Source organism: Halichoerus grypus, chromosome 1 (assembly GCF_964656455.1).
Source record: "Halichoerus grypus chromosome 1, mHalGry1.hap1.1, whole genome shotgun sequence".
Taxonomy (NCBI): domain Eukaryota; kingdom Metazoa; phylum Chordata; class Mammalia; order Carnivora; family Phocidae; genus Halichoerus; species Halichoerus grypus.
Window position 1 is genome coordinate 206,059,549 of NC_135712.1, and position 21,848 is coordinate 206,081,396.

A 21,848-nucleotide genomic window follows, 5' to 3' on the forward strand; every position below is an offset into this window, starting at 1 on the left:
TACATATATACAATGGAATATTATGCAGCCATCAAAAGGAATGAGATCTTGCCATTTGCAATGACGTGGATGGAACTGGAGGGTATTATGCTGAGCGAAATAAGTCAAAAAGAGAAAGACATGTATCATATGACCTCACTGATATGAGGAATTCTTAATCTCAGGAAACAAACTGAGGGTTGCTGGAGTGGGGGGTGGGGTGGGAGGGATGGGATGACTGGGTGATGGACACTGGGGAGGGTGTGTGCTCTGGTGAGCGCTGTGAATTGTGCAAGACTGTTGAATCTCAGATCTGTACCTCTGAAACAAATAATGCAATATATATTAAGAAAAAAAAAAAAGAAGATAGCAGGAGGGGAAGAATGAAGGGGGAGAAATCAGAGGGGTAGACGAACCATGAGAGATGATGGACTCTGAAAAACAAACTGAGGGGAGGGGAGTGGGAGGATGGGTTAGCCTGGTGATGGGTATTGAGGAGGGCACGTTCTGCATGGAGCACTGGGTGTTATGCACAAACAATGAATCATGGAACACTACATCTAAAACTAATGATGTAATGTATGGGGATTAAGATAACAATAAAAAAATTAAAAAAAAAAAGAGGGCTCTGAAAAGATTCTTTGGAAAGGAAACTATAAAAGGGCCCATTGTCCTGGGGCTGAAAAAAATGCATGTGATAGCAGGACTCAAAGCCTGAGAGCCAGCAATGGTAATTTTTTGATCAGATTGTGGACTTAAAATTTACTCTTTCTCTTGATTTCCTGGAATATCCCTTTCTGTAACATCAACTTCTTTGTACAATTTGAGTAACTGTCTGTATTAACCTTTCTGCTCTCTGGTATCTTACAGTGTTTTCCTTAGTTGTTTTCCTGCTTTCCTAAGTTGATACCCAATTTTGGACAAAATATTGGAAATTCCCTCAGGGTGTCTGGGTGGCTCAGTCAGTTAAACATCTGTCTTCATCTCAGGTCGTGATCCCAGGGTCCTGGGACCGAGCCCCGCATCAGGCACCTTGCTCAGTGGGAAGCCGGCTTCTCCCTCTCCCTATGCCTGCTGCTCCCCCTGCTTGTGCTCTCTCGCTCTGTCAAATAAATAAATAAATAATAAAATCTTTAAAAAAAAACACAAAATATTGGAAATTCCCCTTAATCCCATGAAATTCTATAGATTTGCTAAGAATAATTTCTTCTGAAAGGAAATATATCATACCGAGGAGATTTTCTTTTGTTTTCCCAAAAAATAATCATGAGTTATTCTACTCTCATGAAAAAAAAAAAAAAAAACCACAATTGGAAGCAAAGACATTTATAATTTCATAAGAGAGGAAAGTCTGAGACTGCAGGTCAGCACTTTTGTGTCCATAATTCCTTTAACTATCTGTTCTTCCTGAAAATGTAGCCTTTAACATATACTGTGTTTTGTAACAAGTCATTGGGTTTTATTTTTCTCATTAGGATCCTGTTCTCTTATTAATCTCAGTATCCACATTGCCTAGTCACTGGCAAAACCAATAATCAAACACACATCTCCAGTTGTAGTCTACATAGAAACTCAAATTTCAATAGTTTGACATAATATGGCCGTAGAGTCAGAGATGAAGCAAAATTTAAGTCACTGTCCAGCTAATGTTGAACAGAATATCTCCAAACTAAAACTGATTTTCCCCTTCCAGTTAAGGTGGGATTTCAGTACCAAATGCCTTTACCCAAGGGAAGTTCACTGAATGAATTGAAAGGCTCAAACTCCATTCCTACAAGCAATATTTTGTGAACAAATGTCTGTGTTTGATTCCTGCTGTAACAAATGACCACATGAGTGGCTTAAAACAAAGATTTATCCTAAGTTTCTAGAAAGTTAGAAGCCTGAAATAGGTCTCATTGAGCTACAACTGGGTGTTATATGAAACTATGAATCACTGAACACTCCATCAAATATAATGATCTACTATATGGTGGCTAAGTGAACGTAAAAAAAAAAAAGAGGTCTACAGGGCTGTGATCCTTCTGGACACTCCAGAGGAGAACTCACTCCCTTTCTTATTTCATTTTTCAGTGGCTACCTGCCTTTTTTGTCTCATGGCCCTTTTCCATCTTCAAAGCCTGCAGCACAGAGTCTGAAAATGTCTCTCAGATTCCAATTCTTTGTCCTCCCTCTTCCACATTTAGAGGACCACTGTGATTACACTAGTCCCACCTGGATAATCTTTTTATATTGAGATCACTGATTAGCAGCCTTATTCCATTTACTAGCTGCATTCTCCTTGCTCTGTAAACAAAGGTTTTCAAAAGCTCTTTGGATTAGGATATGGACATCTTTTCAAAGCCCTTATTCTGCCTACTATAAAGTTCTCTTCAAATATAACTTATTTGATGTCAGTCAATAGCCCTTACATAGAAGACTTGAACAGAGAATTTATCAACACCTATAAAGTTACGTGAATATCTTTTCTTTCAAAATTACAAACACAGAAGATTCCTGGTGGAGAAGACCTAAAGCCACCTACACATGATTCTAACACAGGAAGGGAGCCTTGCTCTCAAACTGTGCCCCACAGAACAGGACCTGCAGCATCAACACCACCTGGGAGCTTGTTAGAAATACTGAGTTATACACAACTAATAAATCATTGAACACTACATCAAAAACTAATGATGTATACTCTACAGTGGCTAACTGAACATAATAAAAATAAAAAAAGAAAGAAAGAACTCCTGAGTCCCTGGGCCCACTGGACACCTAATGAATCAGAATTTGCATTTTAACTACAAACTTTGGTGATTTGTATGCACAATAAAGATAGAGAAGTGCTGGTCTAGAATCATATTTCTCAACTTCTCACTGTTGATATTTGGAACTGGATAAATATTTGTTTGGGGGATTATACATGCTCAGCAACATCCCTTCAGACATGGCCCAAATATTCGCAGAGGCAAAATCATATCTGGTTGAGAACTACTGTGCCAGAGTTTGAGAACTGGTAGAGAAAGTCAATTATCATATGGTTTCACTTATTTGTGGAACATAATGAATAGCTTGGAGGACGTTAGGAGAAAGAAGGGAAAGATGAAGGGGGGGAAATTGGAAGGAGAGATGAACCATGACAGACTATGGACTCTGAGAAACAAACTGAAGGTTTTAGAGGGGAGGTGGGTGGGAGGGATGGGTTAGTCCGGTGATGGGTATTAAGGAGGGCACGCACTGCATGGAGCACTGGATGTTGTACAAAAACAATGAATCGTGGATCACTGCATTGAAAACTGGTGATGTATTGTGTGGTGATTAACATAACATAATAAAATAAAATTAAAAAAAAAAAAGAACTGGAATTATCATGACAGAATTCCAATCAAGGCTTCATCCAATACTACAGTTATAACTGTGGTATTGTGATTTATACTTAAAAATAATTGAGTCCATAAGATATCAAATCCTGAGTGTTATCCACTTCAAAACATGTTAATAATTTTAAAATAAAATAATTAAGCGTATGTAAATGAATTATGAAAAAACACACAAAAGCTGATTATTTTACTACTATTGAGAACCTATATAAATTATTATATTTTAGGGCGCCTGGGTGGCTCAGTTGGTTAAGCGACTGCCTTCGGCTCAGGTCATGATCCTGGAGTCCCTGGATCGAGTCCCGCATTGGGCTCCCTGCTTGGCAGGGAGTCTGCTTCTCCCTCTGACCCTCCCCCCTCTCATGTGCTTGCTCTCTCTCTCTCTCAAATAAATAAATAAAAAATCTTTAAAAAAAATTATTATATTTTATTATTAAAGGGTCTTCATCACTCTGTATAGCATAGCAATAAAATTTCCCATCATTTTATACACACACACACACACACATTTGGTCTTCATCCCCATTTGTGGCACAAGGCTTCTAAAACTTCAAATTTTCTAAGTGATGAGAGCCATAAAAATGTCTTTCATCAGGTTAATGAGGTGACTTTGGGAAAGTACCTATGGAGAGGGGCTGCTTGCCAGGAGGACCAACCATGTGGTTAGAGGACTGGAACTTTAGGTCCCACCTCCTGACTTCCTGGGATGGGAGAGGGGCTGGAGATGGTGTCTAATCACCAATAGACAATGATTTAATCAATTTGTTTCCATATAATGAAGCTTCTATAAAACCCAAAAGGATGGTTCAGAGTGCTTCCAGGTTGGTGAACACATGGAGAATGGTAGAGTGGCATACCTGGAGAAGGCATGGAAGCTCCACACCCTTTCCCCATACCTTGTCCTATGCATCTCTTCCATCTGGCATCAACTCTTCCCTGAGGCAGCACAGGTTGGGAGGGAAATACTCAAGAGGCATGCATAAACTTGAGCATGCACAAGCTTGACTACTGAGTCCATCATGTGACCACCTAAGGTCAGACCTGAGGTAAGCATGAGGATTCTTGGCAGAGAAGGTAACAACTATCCCTGACTCAAACACTGAACATCAGTTTTAATGCTCAAATACTGGTCCACAGACCAGGACTGGTGGCATCAGTATCAACTGGGAAACAGTAACAATTATATGATCCCTGAGCTTCACCCACATCCTGCCAAATCAGAATCTGAATATGAACAGGGTCCCCAAGTGATTCAAATACATGTTAATGTTAGAGAAGTTCTGGTCTAGAATAGTGTTTCTCAACCTCTCCACTGTTGACATTTGTGCTAGATAATTCTTTGTGGTGGGGGCCATCCTGTGCATTGTATGATAGGGGGAACATCTCTGACCTCAAGCCACTAGGTGCCAGTAGCACCTCCCTAGTTATGACAACCAGAGATTTCTCCATAATTGTCAAGTGTCTACTGGAGGCAAAATCGCCCCTGGTTGAGAATCAATAACCTAGAGCATGAGAAATGGAAATATCTTGGTGGAGTTCCAGTCAAAGCTCATACCTCCCTTAGCTCATAACTTGGGATAGCTCATTTCACACTTCTGAGCCCCACCTTTGCAAGTTTAGATTAAGGTTCATTATAGTCCAGACCTTACATAATGGACTTTTGTAAAAATGAAATAAAACAATCCACATGGGATTCTCAGCTCAGTGTATGGGGCATAAAATGATCTAAATATCTCATAATTAACACACTTTTTAAAATGGAGCACTAAGTGGCAGCTCTTCATTTATATTACCAGCATGAATCATCTGGTTAGTCAAAAGCATCATGAAGACAAGGGCACAGTATCCATATATTTATCACAAATTAACGTACCCTTCTCTCTTGTTGAAGAGGGGAATAGCATTTTTCTAGAGATATCAGGAGATCTCCTGTGTCATAAGACAATACTTTGGAGGTCCACGAGACCTGATTAAGCAGGTCCCTCAGTCTTAGATTTGGACAAAACACTAACTCAAAATTGTAATAAGATGGAAGGAGGTTAGAGCTCTGGAAGGCAGGCAAGATCATGGAGAAGAAGTAAGAAAAACTGGATTCACCTGACTTCTAATCTGGTCTCCTGGGAACAGAGAATTGGCTAGAAAAAAATTCCATTCTGGAAATTTCCAGACGAAGTAGTCCACGGGGAAATAATATGCTCAGAGGTGGGAGTAACAATAGAAACAGTGCCTAATGACCAGACACAGGGTGCTGTAAATATCTCCTCCACTGCAGTCCCTTACCATGGTGATCCTTGTGCAGGACAGGACATAGTTGTTGCTTTTGGGTTCCTAAGGCTGGCTGGGGGACCCATGCTTCACTGCTTCCTGCTGTCCTGTCTGGGAACAGAGCTTGGGTCTCCATCATCAGCTACCTGGGGAGGAATTTGGACCTCCACACGGAGACTGTCATCTTATAGTCCCCAACCAGGTGAGTCTGAGAGCTCCACAGGTATTTCAGGAAAGGATCAGAGAGAATGGGACCTGAGAACCTTTACCTGAGGTTACCTGGGAGCCTAACTAGCCTATCTAGAGCCAAGAGATTGCATGTTTGTTTGCTTGGTTGACTACTAAGATTAAAAATAATTAATTTAATATATTTTTAAAGAAAAATGTTCATTGGACTCAGCAATACAGTGATCACAATACGTTGTGGGAATGGAAGTCCAACTGGATGGGATGGAGGAAGGAATGAGGGACTTAAAGTGGTTCCAGTGAAATTAGAACATATTCAAGCAGTTTTGCAGGTAAGGGGCATAGGAAAACAGCATTAGGCTTGGAAGTGTGAGCACTGGAGTGAGAGTATTTAAGAAAAAGTTCAGATGAGGTGTATTTAGCTTGTTCTGTATTTATTAGAAGGATCCAGGTCCGTGGAGATAAATACCACCTTGTGACAGCAGTTTTTGAGAAGTGTATTTCACAGTCATCTCTCCCATTAGTATCCACCGGGGGAAAAATGTACTTAATATGCATGAAGGGATATGCCAAGGAGCATTACTTTGCAACTATTTTAATACTAAGGAAGCTGAATATATTTTTGACTTTGTTAGCCATTTACTTCCTATATGCAAATTGTTTTTGCAAGTGCATTGCTTTCATGTATTGGGATCTGTGTGTTTTTAGTGTTTTGATTGTATCCTTATAAGAAAAGAATGGCAATTTTTTCACCAGGTTTGCTGTTTGCCACTGAATCCATGTATTGTGTATAGATGTATGTATAGGATCGAGTGAGAGCCTACATATTTTGAGGGGTCGAAATTATCAGTTGATGACATTGTTTTCCCTTCATTGCTTTGAAACACTGAAATTCTTTTGCATCCTTAGTAGTAAGAATAGCTTTTTACACATATTGCCATCTTATTGCATCTAATTGTCCTTACTTCTACCATTTTATATTCTGGAATTAGATCTTTTTTTTTAAATAGCAATCACCTCCTATTGTTATGTGAAACATGTTCTTTCCTATTCAACTAAAGATCCCCTGCATCTTTTTCATAAGCATGATTGAGTCCATTTATGGTCACATACGATCAAATTATAACTTGAGCTACTGCTTCTTACACTCTGTATTTTAAAAAGTATATTTTCCTATTCTTTTATTCCCAAGCTTTTAGCCATTTCATCCTGAATTAGAGACCCATGTTGATATGATTGTTGCTATTGTATATCTTTTCTGTAAGATGTTAATATTAAATTATTGTTCAGTTTTGTTGAAGACAAGTTATTTGAATCCACCTTATTTAACATGAGTTTATTTTTTTTCCTACCGTTCTTTCTATTTAATGAATTCTCATTTTCTTAAAACTTGTTTCTATAAAAATGCACACCTTTGTGAGCATAAAGACATGAACAAAGCAGGTGAGGGAAATAACTGCTCATATGACACAGGGTCTTCAAGGATAAATCATATACAGAAAGGGGTTAGATTGTCCTGGAACATGCAAGATTTTATGGTCTGCGAAGGTTTCTGCATGTCAGGTAAGTAACAGAGAAGCATGAATGACAAGTACCCATCGGATTTTGTGTCAAACAAAGAGCAAGCCCCAAAGCCCAAGATAACAAAGGAGTGAATGCCACCAAGGAAAGTAAGAGAAGAGCCAGCCTCATCCACTCTCGGGCCACATAAAAACAAGTGTGGTCAAATAAACAGGGCAAAGGGACAGGAATGACAATTAGATCAGAGGCCTGACGTGGACCCCATGATGAGGCCAGTGGAGCAGTCTGCATGGGCTCCCTGGCCTCTGATGTAACATCAGCACCCATACTGACTGCCTTTTCCCTCTGCAACCTGGTCTTCTGATGGACTCTTCATTCATACTGTTTTTCCCACATTAGCAGGCACTGGCCTCCTATTAAAATCATTTTTTTCCTTTACTGCAGTGGATTCCAATTTTTTTATTGTCCACAGTAAGCATGAGTTTACATTATATCAAGCATGTGTGCACATGCAAACACAGAAATACACATGTATGTACACACACATACAAAGATTACTGAACAAAGAGAATAACCACTCATATACTAACAGGAAGGAACTATGCTCAACTTTTTACATATATGGACTCAATCTGTTGATGACCTTAGGAAGACCACTATTCCGGTGAGAATAACATTCTAAAATGAATTGGTTGTCTTCCCAAATTCAAACGGCTGAAGTGTGGTAGATCGAAGGTTCAAAGCTCATTCACTGATTCCAAAATTTTGTATTTAATATCATTTAGAAAAGTCTTTTACAATTTCATCTTGATAAAACTCCCCTATTTTTGTAAGTTGTGTATTTCCTCTCTATTTGTTCCTTTTGCTCATATTTCTAGTGGATGTTCATACATTAAGGTATCTTATAAACATATCACTCTTTTCTCTTTTGGAGAAATTGCTTCTTGCTGTTTTATTAGTTATTCTGGGCATGAAGGGGATATACCTAGTGTTGGAATGCAGCCAGAAGCAGGGAAACTTTCTCATCATCATGATCTCTTAGGGCTCACTTGGGCTTATTTGTCCATTCTTCTCCCTCTTCCTTTTCTCTGTCTCCTTTTAGTTTTTTTTACTTCTCTAAATACAGGACAAAATGGTCACATTAAAATTGAGCACCATATTACAATGTAGTTCATGGGAGTCTTACCACCTGGAATTTGGGTACTTTTCTATATTTGTGAGGGTAATGATAATTTGATGTCTAGAGCTTAACTAGTATCATTTCTTTCCTAAATATTGTAGCTGTGGGTGAGAAGTGTCTGGTAGTCACATGGCCCCAGGAGTCTGCAGTGTGTCAATATGGGACCATTAAAATAGAGACTCCAGGATGTAAACTAACACATGGAAATAAGGAAGGGATCCATTTTTATTGATGTGCAAGGAACATCATGTGAATGAAGGACTCCTTGTGTATCAAGGTCTCATCTGCCATGGGGAGGCCACCTCGTTCCTCAACCTTCCCTGACACCACTTCTCATCACTCTCTCTCTTGTTGGTCTCCTGACCACACTGGCTCCATTTGAGTACTGGATATCCAAACGAGAGTACCTTCTCAGGGCCTTTGCACTGGCTCTTTCTCCAACAGGGCACAGAAGTCACCAAATGACCTTGTGTCTTCTGTGGAGTCTTCTCTGAGGCCTCTCTGCAAATTTCACCTTCTGTTTAGGTCTTTCCGAACTCCCAGGAAAGAATACACCCTATCCAATTTCTTTTATGCCTGCTTCCCCCCCACCATGTCATTTTAATTATAACATTTATGCCATAATAATAGTGCCCATTTGTGTTAAAAATAATCATTTTTCTCCTAATTTATAGTCATTACAACAACCACATGGGACCAGGCAATGATCCCCACATTTCAGGATTTCTTCTTCTGGGATTATCAAATGAACCAGAACTGCAACCCCTCATATTTGGGCTTTTCCACTTCATGTACCTGATCACTGTGTTTGGGAACCTGCTCATCATCCTGGCCATCATTTCTGACTCCCACCTCCACACCCCCATGTACTTCTTCCTTGCCAACCTGTCCTTTGTAGACATCTGTTTCACCTCCGCCATCATCTCAAAGATGTTGGTGAATATACCAACACAGAGCAAAGTTATAACCTATACAGGATGCATCAGCCAGATCTGTTTTTCCACACTGTTTGCAGGCTGGGACATCTTTCTCATGGCCGTGATGGCCTATGACCAGTTTGTGGCCATCTGTCACACCCTGCACTACACAGTCATCATGAACACCCTGCTCTGTGGACTGTTGGTTTTGGTGTCCTGGATCATGAGTGTCCTGAATTCCTTATTACAAAGCTTAATAGTGTTGTGGCTTTCCTTCTGTCAGAAGTGGAAATCCCCCACTTTTTCTGTGAACTCCGTAGATGATCCAACTTGCCTGTTCTGATACCTTTCTTAATGACACAGTGATATATGTTTCAACTGTGTTGTTTGCTGGTGGTCCCCCCTTGCTGGGATCCTTTACTCATACTCTAAGATTATTTCCTCCATACATAGAATCTCATCAATTCAGGGCAAGTATAAAGCATTTTCCACCTGTGCATCTCACCTCTCAGTTGTCTCTTTATTTTATTGTACAGCCCTGGGAGTGTACCTTAGCTCTGCTTGTTACCCAGAGTTCCCACGCAAGTGCAGTGGCCTCAGTGATGTACACGGTGAACACATGCTGAACCCCTTCATCTACAGCCTGAGGAACAGAGACATAAAGGAGACTCTAATGAGATTCTTCAGGATGGCAGCTATAAAAGGGACAAGTGTCCTCCTGGTGGTGAAGAAGTGCCCTAATTGCAGGGCTCAAAGTCACAATTTTTGTTCATCATGAAATAGAATTTGATCCTATGTATTTCCAAAAATTTCCATTTCTTAGAATTCAACTTCTGTTTACAATTTCAGAAAACTCCATTTTCTAAGCTTTCTGCTCTGTCTGATATACATACAGTTTTTCCCTTTATCCATGTTCATACGTTCCCACAGTTCTTCCCAACCTTGGAACAGAAATATTTGAAAACCACCATATCATTTACAGGACCACCTTGATTTCATAAATATGATTTCTTTTCAAATTACATATACAATGCCAAGTAAAATTTCCCTAGACTTCCTGAAGGAATAAACATAATTGTATTATTCAGATAGATAAAACTACACTTGGCATCTAAGGCCATTTATATAATTTCATCATAGAGGAAAATACGAAATCACAGTTTTCACTTGGCCCTGTTGTCATTCTATTTTACTCTTTAACTGCTCTTGTGGATGATACAGACTTTATCATCATCCCCTTTAAGCCTCAGCCTATGGATAGAGATGCTATGGGCTAAGAATGCCTGCGACACTCACCTGGGCCCAAGATACTTGGGACTCAGGCCTGAGCCAATATTATGTATGAACTGTCCCTTGTCATTATTTTGTTTTTGTTGATGTTGTTAACATATAACTGACATAACGTTGCATTAATTTCAGGTGTACAATGGAAAGATTTGATATTTGTATGTACTGCAAAGTGATCAAAACAAGTTCAGTTAACATCCATCACAATATACAGTTACAAACTTTCTTTCATGATGACAATTGTCAAGATCCCCTCTCCTAGCTATTTTCAAATCTACAATACAGTTTTGTTAGCTAGAGTCACCATGCTGGACATGACATCCCCATGACTTATTCATTTTATAACTGGAAATTTTTACCTTTTGACACTTTAACACATTTCACCCGCTCCCCACCCCCTAGCTCAGGCTTCTACCAATATGTTCTGAGTATCCACATGCTTGGTTTGGTTTTTTTCTTGTTTTTAAGATTCCACATATAAGTGGGATGATTTGGTATTTATCTTCCTCTGTCTGACTTATTTCACTGAGCATAATGCCCTCCAGCTCCATCCATGCTATCACAAATGCCAAAACGTCATTCATTTTTGTGCTGAATACATTCCATTATCTCTCTCTCTCTCTCTCTCTCTCTATATATATATATATACTAGTATAATTTCCCTAGACCTCCTATCCCTAGACTTATATAGATATATGACAATTTCTGGTTTATTTTATTTTAATTCCAGTATAGTTAACATTTGGTATTACGTTATTTTCAGGTGTACAATATGGTGATTCAACACTTCCATACATCACCTGGTACAACACACTTTCTTTATCCATTCATCCATTGATGAACATCTAGGTTGTTTCCATGTCTTAGCTTTTGTAATTATGCTGCAGTGAAATGGAAGTGTTTATATCTTTTCAAATTTGTGTTTTTGTTTTCTTCAGATAAATGCTCAGAATGGAAATAAAGCATTTCTATTTTTAATGTCTCAAGGGACCTCACACTGTTTTCCACAGTGGTTGCCCCAATTTACATCCCCACCAACAGTGCACAGGGCTCCCTTTTCTCCACATCCCACCAACACTTGTTGTTTCTTGCCTTTTTGATACTGACCATTCCAAGAGTCATGAGGTGGTATCTCATTGTAGTTCTGATGTGCATTTTCCTGGTGAGTAGCAATGTTGAGCATCTTTTCATGGACCTGTTGGCCATCTGTATGTCTTCATTGGAAAAATTCAGACCCTCTGTCCATTGTTTAATCAGATTGTTTGTTTGTTGCTATTGAATTGTATGAGTACTTTATATATTTGGAATATTTCCCCTTATCAGATATATGATTTGTAAATATTCTCTGCCATTCAGGAGGTGGCCTTTTCATTTTGTTGATGGTTTCCTTTGCCAGGCAGAAGTTTTTAGTTTGACAGCTCAAAAATACCCTGTGTATTTCTGCTTTTGTTCCCTTGCTTTTGGTCTCAAATCCTAAAAAATAGTTGCCAAGACCATTATATTTCTTCTAGGAGTTTTATGGCTTCAGGTCTTACATTCATGTCTGTAATGCATTTTGAGTTAATTTTTGCCTATGGTATAAGATAATGGTCTGGTTTCATTCCTTTGTATGTGGCTGTCCAGTTTACCCAACACCATTTATTGAAGAGACTATTCTTTCCTTATTGTATATCTTGCCTCCTTTGTCATAAGCTAATTTTTTTTAAAGATTTTATTTATTTATTTGACAGAGAGAGACACAGCTAGAGAGGGAACACAAGCAGGAGGAGTGGAAGAGGGAGAAGCAGGCTGCCCGCTGAGTAGGGAGCACAATGTGGGGCTTGATCCCAAGGACCCTGGGATCATGACCTGAGCTGAAGGCAGACACTTTAATTACTGAGCCACCCAGGCATCCCAGTTTGTCATAAGCTAATTAACCACATATCTGTGGGTTTATTTCTGGGCTCTCTGTTCCACTGATCTGTTTTTTTGTTTGTTTGTTTTTTGTTTTATTTTGTTTTGTTTTTATGCCAATATCATGTTTTTGTTACCATAGCTTTGTAATATAGTTTGAAAATAGGACACATTATGCCTGCAGTTTTGCTCTCCTTTCTCATGATTGCTTTGGCTATTCGGGGTCTTTGTGATTCCATAAAATTTGTAGGTGTGTTTGTTCTATTTTTGTAAAAAATGCCATTGGAATTTTGACAGGGATTACACTGACTCCACACATTGCTTTGGGTAGTATGGACATTTTAACAGTATCAATTCTTCCGATCAATGAGCATGGAATATCTTTTCATGCATTTGTGACAACTTCAATTACTTTCAGCAATGTCTTATAGTTTTCAGTGTATGGGTGTTTTGCCTTCTTGTTTAAAATTATTCTTAAGTATTTTATTCTTGTTGATGCAGTTCTAAATGGGAATATTTTCTTAATTTCTCTTTCTGAGAGTTTGTGATTAGTGTATACTAATGCAACCAAGTTTTGTATATTGACTTTATATCCTGCTGAATTCATTGAGTAGTTATAACAGATTTTCTTTTCTTTTAAGAACTTTCTTGATATATAATGACATTGATGAAGAGGCAAGCTGGCAGAAGAGTAGGGGACCTCATTTAACCTGGTCCCTTGAATTTAGCCAGATAACTATCTAATCATTCTGAACACCCATGAATTCAACCTGAGATGTAAGAAAAGAGTATCTGGAACTTTAGAAGTAGAAAAGCAACCACTTTTTGCAAGGTAGGATATGTGGAGAAGTGATTCTGAGGGGATATATCAGAAGACAGATGGCGGGGGAGGGATCCTCAATAAGCCAACTGCCGGAAAGTGATATAGCCCAGGAAGGCAAATTTGGAACCCTTAGAAATCTGCTTTAGTGAGAGACATCCCTGCCTCCCAGATGCTCAGGTGGTGAAATGGGGCAGAATTCTAGGTAGGACAGTATGGTCTCAGGATCCCAAGAATCAGAGAAAGAACAGGGGTACCTGAGCCAGTAGAGTTCCCAAGCACTGGAGCGGGGAACCTGGTTATGGACAGAAATCCTGGGAGGGTGCTTTCAGCTCAGTTGGCCATGAACTACGAACCACAGCTGGATCTGGTGACCACTCTCCCAGTATGTAGCCTGCAAAGGACAGGAATGTGGGAACCCTCCGCCTTCCCCAGGAAGGGGTGGAGCAGGTGCACACACGACCAGGGGACAGCTCTCACAGTGGGGGCCCTGTAACAGACAGTAACAGGCAATCCTCTGCCTTCCCTGGGAGAGGATCATGTGGGCATGCACTGCAGGAGTTTGCAGAGTTTGCCACACACAAAAGTGAAGATGGCTTATCCCTGAGGGTTTACTGAAGAGAGGGGACCACAGTCTGGTCTGGAGGGGCTGGAGGGGCTGGAGATTGGGGCATAGCCATTTTTATTTTGATCCTCTAAAGAGGCCCAGAAAGTGTTCAGGGAACAAAAGCCACACTAAAACAGCTTACACTGAGCTCAGCACCCTGGCAAGGGGTGGTGCAACTCTGCCCAGGGAAAGACACCTGAGAATCAGCACAGCAGACCCCTCCCCAAGAAGACCAAAAGAAAATGTGAACAGCAAGTTTATGGAACACACAGGACTGTAAAAATCCAGCTTTAGGGGAAAATAATATATAGAATTTGAGGTTTTTTTCTCATGATTCATTTATCTTTCAATTTAAAATTTTCCATTTCCTTTTTTCTTTTTTCCCTTTTCAACTAGTTTCTTATTTTATCAACTCTTTACTTTTAAGTCCTTTTTTTAACTTTCATTTTTTACTTTTACATTTTATAGATATATTCTTCATTTTTAGCTTCCTTTCACTCTATTCAATTTTATTTGTGCGTGTGTGTGTGTGTATACACACATATATATAAGTTTATATTAAGTTTCCCTTTCTTTACAATTTTGGGATTTAGTATCTTCTAACACAGACCAAAATACACTCAGGACCAAGTAGGTCCCCTGTTTTGTCCACCCTGTGAGATTATATTCTCTCTCCCCCATGCTTTTTTTTTTTTTTTAATCTTTCTCTTTTTTTCTTCTTTTTCTGCTTTTTCTCTTTCTTTTCTTTTTCTTTTCTTGTGTCTGACCTCTTAGGATTTGTCTAGTGCATATTTCGCTTGGGTCCTGCTTGATATTTTTTTTATTATGTGCAGTTAGCCAAAATACAGTACATCATTAGTTTTTGATGTAGTGTTCAATGATTCATTAGTTGTGTATCACACCCAGTGTTCATCACAAAGCTTGATATTTGTGATAGTGCTCAATCGTTCATCCATTCTTTTCTGGGCAAAATGACAGAAGGAGGAATTCACAACAAAAGAAGGAACCAGAGGTAATGTCCTCTGCCACAGATCTAATCGATATGGATATAAGTAAAACATTGGTGACGGAATTCAGAATAATAGCTATAAAGTTACTAACTGGGCTTGAAGAAAGCATAAAAGACACTAGAGAATCTCTTAGAGCAGAGATGAGATCTAATTGGACTGCAATTTAAAATGCTGTAACTGAGATACAGTCTAAATTGGATGCTCTAACAGCTAGGGTAAATGAGGCAGAAGAGAGAGTAAGTGACATAGAAGACAAGTTGATGGAAAGGAAGGAAGCTGAGGAAAAGAGAGAAAAACAACTAATGGACCATGAAGGGAGGCTTCGAGAAAACAGCAATGCCATAAAATGAAATAATATCAGAATTATTGGAGTGCCTCAGGGAGAAAAAAGAGAGAGAGTGCCAGAAGGTATAATTGAGCAAATCAGAGCTGAGAACTACCCAGATCTGGGGAAGGAAACAGACATTCATGTTCAAGAGGTGGAGAGGACCCCTCTCAAAATCAATAAAAATAGATCAACACCCCAACATATAATAGGGAAGCTTGCAAATTTCAGAGATAAAGAGAAAATCCTGTTAGCAGCTTGATACAAGAGGTTCCTAACCTAGAGGGGTAGGAATATCAGACTGATATTGGACCTATCCACAAAGACTTGGCAGTTCAGAGGGCTGGAATGATATATTCAGGGTACTAAATGAGAAAAAACATGCAGCCAAGAATACTTTATCCAGGAAGGCTGTCATTCATAATGGAAGGAGAGGTAAAGAGCTTCCAGGACAGACAGAAACTGAAAGAATATGTGACCACCAAGCCAGCCCTGCAAGAAATATTAAGGGGGATCCTGTAAGCAGACAGCCCAAAAGTAACATAAACCAGAAAGAAACAGAGACAATCTACAGAAACAGGGACTTTACAGGTAATACAATAGCACTAAATTAATATCTTATAGTTACTCTGAATGTAAATGGGCTAAATCAAAAGACACGGGGTATTAGATTGGAAAAAAAAGCAAGACCCATCCATATGCTGTCTATAAGAGACTCACCTTAGACCTAAAGATGCCTCCAGATTGAAAGTGAGGGGATGGAGAACCATTTATCATGTTAATGGAACTCAAAAGAAAGCTGGGGTAGCAATTCTTATATCAGACAAATTAGATTTTAAACCAAAGACTGTAGTAAGAGATGAAGAGGGACACAATTTCATACTTAAAGGGTCTACCCAACAAGAAGATTTAATTATAATTAGATCTTTAAATTATATAGAAGCATAAATTATAAATATTTATGCTTCTAATTTGGGAGAAGCCAATTATATAAACCAATTAATAATCAGGTAAAGAGACACATTGATAATAATACAATAATAGTAGAAGACTTCAACACGCCACTCACAACAGATCATCTAAGTAGAACAACAAGGAAAAAAGTGCTTTGAATGAAACACTGGATAAGATGGACTTCACAAGAAAGGGGAACCCTCCTACACTGTTGGTGGGAATGCAAGCTGGTGCAGCCACTCTGGAAAACAGTATGGAGGTTCCTCAAAAAGTTGAAAATAGAGCTACCATATGATCCAGCAATTGCACTCCTGGGTATTTACCCCAAAGATACAAAAGTAGGGACCCGAAAGGGTACGTGCACCCTGATGTTTATAGCAGCAATGTCCACAATAGCCAAACTGTGGAAAGAGCCAAGATGTCCATCAACAGATGAATGGATAAAGAAGATGTGGTATATATATACAAAGGAATATTATGCAGCCATCAAAAGGAATGAGATCTGGCCATTTGCAACGATGTGGATGGAACTGGAGGGTATTATGCTGAGCGAAATAAGTCAAACAGAGAAAGACATGTATCATATGACCTCACTGATATGAGGAATTCTTAATCTCAGGAAACAAACTGAGGGTTGCTGGAGTGGGGGGTGGGGTGGGAGGGATGGGGTGACTGGGTGATGGACACTGGGGAGGGTATGTGCTCTGGTAAGCGCTGTGAATTGTGCAAGACTGTTGAATCTCAGATCTGTACCTCTGAAACAAATAATGCAATATATGTTAAGAAAGAAAAAAAGAAGAAGAAGAATGTAGCAGGAGGGGAAGAATGAAGGGGGGAAATCGGAGGGGGAGAAGAACCATGAGAGACGATGGACTCTGAAAAACAAACTGAGGGTTCTAGAGGGGAGGGGGGTGGGAGGATGGGTTAGCCTGGTGATGGGTATTGAGGAGGGCACGTTCTGCATGGAGCACTGGGTGTTATGCACAAACAATGAATCATGGAACACTATATCTAAAACTAATGATGTAATGTATGGGGATTAACATAACAATAAAAAAATTAAAAAAAAAAAAAGATGGACTTCACAGATACATTTAGAGTATTCCATCCTAAAGCATTCTTCTTGAGTGCACGTAGAACTTTCTCCAGGACAGATCACATACTGGGTCACAAATCAGGTCTCAACTGATACCAAAATTTTGGGATTATTCCCTGCATATCTTTAGAGTGCAATGCTTTGAAACTGGAATTCAATTACGAGAGGAAATTTGGAAGGAACTCAAACACTTGGAGGTTAAAAATCATCCTACTAAAGAATGAATGGGTCAACCAGGATATTAAAGAAGAATTAACAAAATTCATAGAAAGTAATGGAAATGAAAACATAGCTGTTCAAAACCTTTGGGATACAGCAAAGGTGGTCCTAAGAGGGAAGTACATTGCAATAATAGCCTCTCTCAAAAAATTAGAAAAATCTCAAATCTCCATCCCAAAATTGCTAGAACCCATACAGCAATTCAGCAATATGGCAGGATACAAATCAGTTGCATTTCTATATACAAGCTATGAGACAGAAGAAATTAAGGAGTTGATCCTATTTACAATTGCACCAAAAACCATAAGATAACTAAAAACAAACCTCACCAAAAATGTAAAGGATCTGTACTCACAAAACTACAGAACACTTAAGAAAAAATTGAGGAAGACAAAAACAGATGGAAAAGCATTCCATGTTCATGGATTGGAAGAATAAACATTGTTAAAATGACTGTGCTGCCCAGAGCAATCTACACTTTCAATACATTCCCTATCAAAAACCATTGACATTTTTCACAGAGCTGGAACAAATAATCCTAAAATTTGTATGGAATCAGAAAAGACTTGAATAGCCAGAGGAAAGTTGAAAAAGAAAATCAAGGCTAGGGAGGAGGAAAAGATGGCAGAGGAGGAGGGGACCCTATTCCAACTGGTCCCCAGAATTGAGCTGGGTATATACCAGACCACTCTGAACACCCAGGAAATCAGCCTGAGATGTAAGAAGATAGATCTGGATCTCTACAAACAGAAAATCGCAGGTGGTTGGTTTCGACGTATGAAGCGGGGAGCCATGATTCTGTGGGCAGATATTCAAAGATAAATGGAAGGGGGAGGGACCTGCCATAAGCGCTGGCACCAGGAAGGTGAAATAACACAGGAGTGCAAAAACCTCCTGCACTGGGGACTGGGCACAGACTTGCAGACTGGTAGCAATGGGGAAAGGACTTTAGGGCAGCCCTCTAGATTGAAACCTGAAGAGGCAGTGCTGCTCATGTGAACTGGTGGCAGCTGGTGGTTTTAGAAGCACAAAGGGCAGAGACATGTCCAACCTGGAGGCAAGGACTGGGAATGCAGCTGAGGGGTGCACAACCCAGGACGCTGCAGTTTATAGCAGCACAGAGAGAAATGGAGATAGTGTGGCCTGGAGAGCTCGCTGAAGAACAGACTGCAATCTCTCTGCTCTGAGGCAGAGGGTTGGAAACAGTCTCTTCTGCTCTGACTCTCTGAAGAGAAGCAGAAAGCCACCAGGGAAAGCCACCAGAGAACAAAAGCCCCCCAAAAACGGTTTTCACTCAGCCCATCCCCCACCACAGGGGGCAGGGCAACTCTGCCCAAGCAGGGTTGCCTAATTAACAGTGCAGCAGGCCCCTCCCTCAGAAGACAAGCTGGGAGAACAAGAGGCTGGCAACCCTAAGCTCCCTATAAAACAGGTGCATCTTGCTTGGGTTCTGGTCAATAATTTGGACTCTATACATTCCCTCAACCACCACTCAACAGAATGACTAGGAGGAGGAACCCCCAAAATAGGAAAGACTCAGAGACTGTGACTTCTGCCACAGATTTACAAATGGATACAGATATAACCAAGATGTCGGAAATGGAATTCAGGGTAGCAGTTGTGAAGACAATAGCTAGGATGGAGAAATCAATTAATGGCAACATAGAGTCTCTAAGGGCAGAAATGAAAGCTGACCTGGCAGAATTTAAAAATGCTATCAATGAGATCCAATCTAATCTAGATAATCTAACAGCTAGGGTAAGCAAGGCAGAAAAACAAATTAGTGATCTAGAAGACCAATTGATAGAAGAGAAGGAAAAAGAGGAGGCCAGGGAAAAACAACTCAAAATTCATGAAAATAGAATCAGAGAAATAAGTGACACCATGAAATGTTCCAATGTCAAAATTATTGGGACCCTGAGGGGGTGAAGAGAGAGAGAAGACTAGATGTATTTGAGCAAATCATAGCTGAGAACTTCCCTAATCTGGGGAATGAAACAAACATTTGTGTCCTAGAGGCAGAGGGGACCCCTCCCAAGATCAAGGAAAAGAGGGTAAAGTCCCAGCATGTAGTAGAAAATAGTGGAAATCTTAGACCCAAGAAAACCATATTAAGGGCAGTTAGGGGGAAGAGATTCCTTACGTACAGAGGGAGGAACATCAGAATAACGTCAGACCTATCCACAGAGACCTGGCAAGCCAGAAAGGCCTGGCAAGACATATTCAGGGCACTAAACAAGAAGAACATGCAGCCAAGAATACTTTATCCAGCAAGGCTGTCATTTAGAATGGTTGGAGAGATGCAGAGCTTCCAAGACAGGCAGAAACTGAAAGAATATAAGCCCACTAAGACAGCCCTGCAAGAAATATTAAGAGGGGTTCTATAAAAGGAGAAAGATGCCACGAGTGATATAGAACAGAAATTTACAAAGACAATCTATAGAAACAAGGTCTTCACAGGCAACATGACAATAAATTCATATCTTTCAATAATCACTCTCAACGAGAACGGCCTAAATGCTCCCATAAAACCACACAGGGTTGCAGATTGGATAAAAAGACAGAACCCATCCATATGCTGTCTACAAGAGACTCATTTTGAACCTAAAGATACATCCAGACTGAAAGGGAAGGGATGGAGATCCATCTTCCATGCCAATGGACCTCAAAAGAAAGCTGGGGTAGCAATTCTTATATCAGACAAATTAGATTTTAAGCTAAAGACTGTAGTTAGAGACTCAGAAGGACACTATATCATTCTTAAAGGGTCTATCCAACAAGAATATCTAACAACTGTAAATATCTACGCCCCCAACATGGGAGCAGCCAACTACATAAGCCAACTGTTAACCAAAATAAGGAGTCAAATTGATAATAATACGTTGACTGTAGATCTCAATACTCCACTCTCAGCAATAGACAGATCATCTAAGCAGAAAATCAACAAAGAAACAAGAGCTTTGAATAATACATTGGACCAGATGGACCTCATAGATATATACAGGACATTCCACCCTAAAACAACAAAATATTCATTCTTCTTGAGTGCACATGGAACTTTCTCCAGAATAGACCACATACTGGGTCATGAATCAGGTATCAACAGAAACCAAAAGATTGAGATTATTACCTGCATATTCTCAGACCATAGTGCTTTAAAACTGGAAGTCAATCACAAGAAAAAATTTAGAAGAAATTAAAAAACTTGGAAGCTAAAGACCACTCTGCTCAAGAATGTTTGGGTCAACCAGGAAATCAAAGAAGAACTTAAACAATTCATGGAAACCAATGAGAACAAAAACACATTGGTCCAAAACCTATGGGATACTGCAAAGGCGGTCCTAAGGGGGAAATACATAGCCATCCAAGCCTCACTCAAAAAAATAGAAAAATCCCGAATTCACCAACTAACTTTACACCTTAAAGAACTAGAGAAAAAAGCAACAAACGATGCCTAAGCCATGCATTAGAAGAGAAATAATTAAGATTAGAGCAGAGATCAATGAATTAGAAACCAGAAATATAGTAGAGCAGGTCAATGAAACTAGATTCAATGATTCTAGATTTAAACTGGCTCTTTGAAAGAATTAATAAGATCGATAAACCAATGGCCAGACTTATCCAAAAGAAAAGAGAAAAGACCCAAATTAATAAAATTATGAATGAAAGGGGAGAGATCACGATTAACAACAGGGAAATAGAAACAATTATTAGAAATTATTATCAACAGGGACACCTGGGTGGCTCAGTTGGTTATGCGACTGCCTTCGGCTCAGGTCATGATCCTGGAGTCCCTGGATCGAGTCCCGCATCGGGCTCCCTGCTCGGCGGGGAGTCTGCTTCTCCCTCTGACCCTCCCCCCTCTCATGTGCTTGCTCTCTCGCATTCTGTCTCTCTCAAATAAATAAATAAAAAATCTTTAAAAAAAAAAAACAAAAAAAAAACTCCCTCTTCCTATAAAAAATAACATAGTCAAAGTTTCCATGGATTAGAATGTAGATGAATTCAGGAGACTCTTATTCTGCCTACTAGAAGGTCTTTTCCAAAAGTATTGTATTTGGTGCCACTCAAGGGTCCTTATATAAAAGAAACAAAAACAGAATTTATCACAGCCCATAGAATGACTGGATATTCTTGTCACTCAAAACTTTATGCAAACATGATTTTTGTGTGTGTGTATGAAGAACCACCTACAACTTACTATCCAAATGGCCAACAGACACATGA

General features: G+C 39.6%; 1 pseudogene; it reads left to right on the plus strand.

Annotated features, from left to right (window-relative positions):
- The first annotated feature begins 9,183 nt into the window (after window positions 1-9,183).
- LOC118535428 (olfactory receptor 7A17-like) lies at window positions 9,184-10,188 on the plus strand (annotated as a pseudogene).
- Window positions 10,189-21,848: the final 11,660 nt, after the last annotated feature.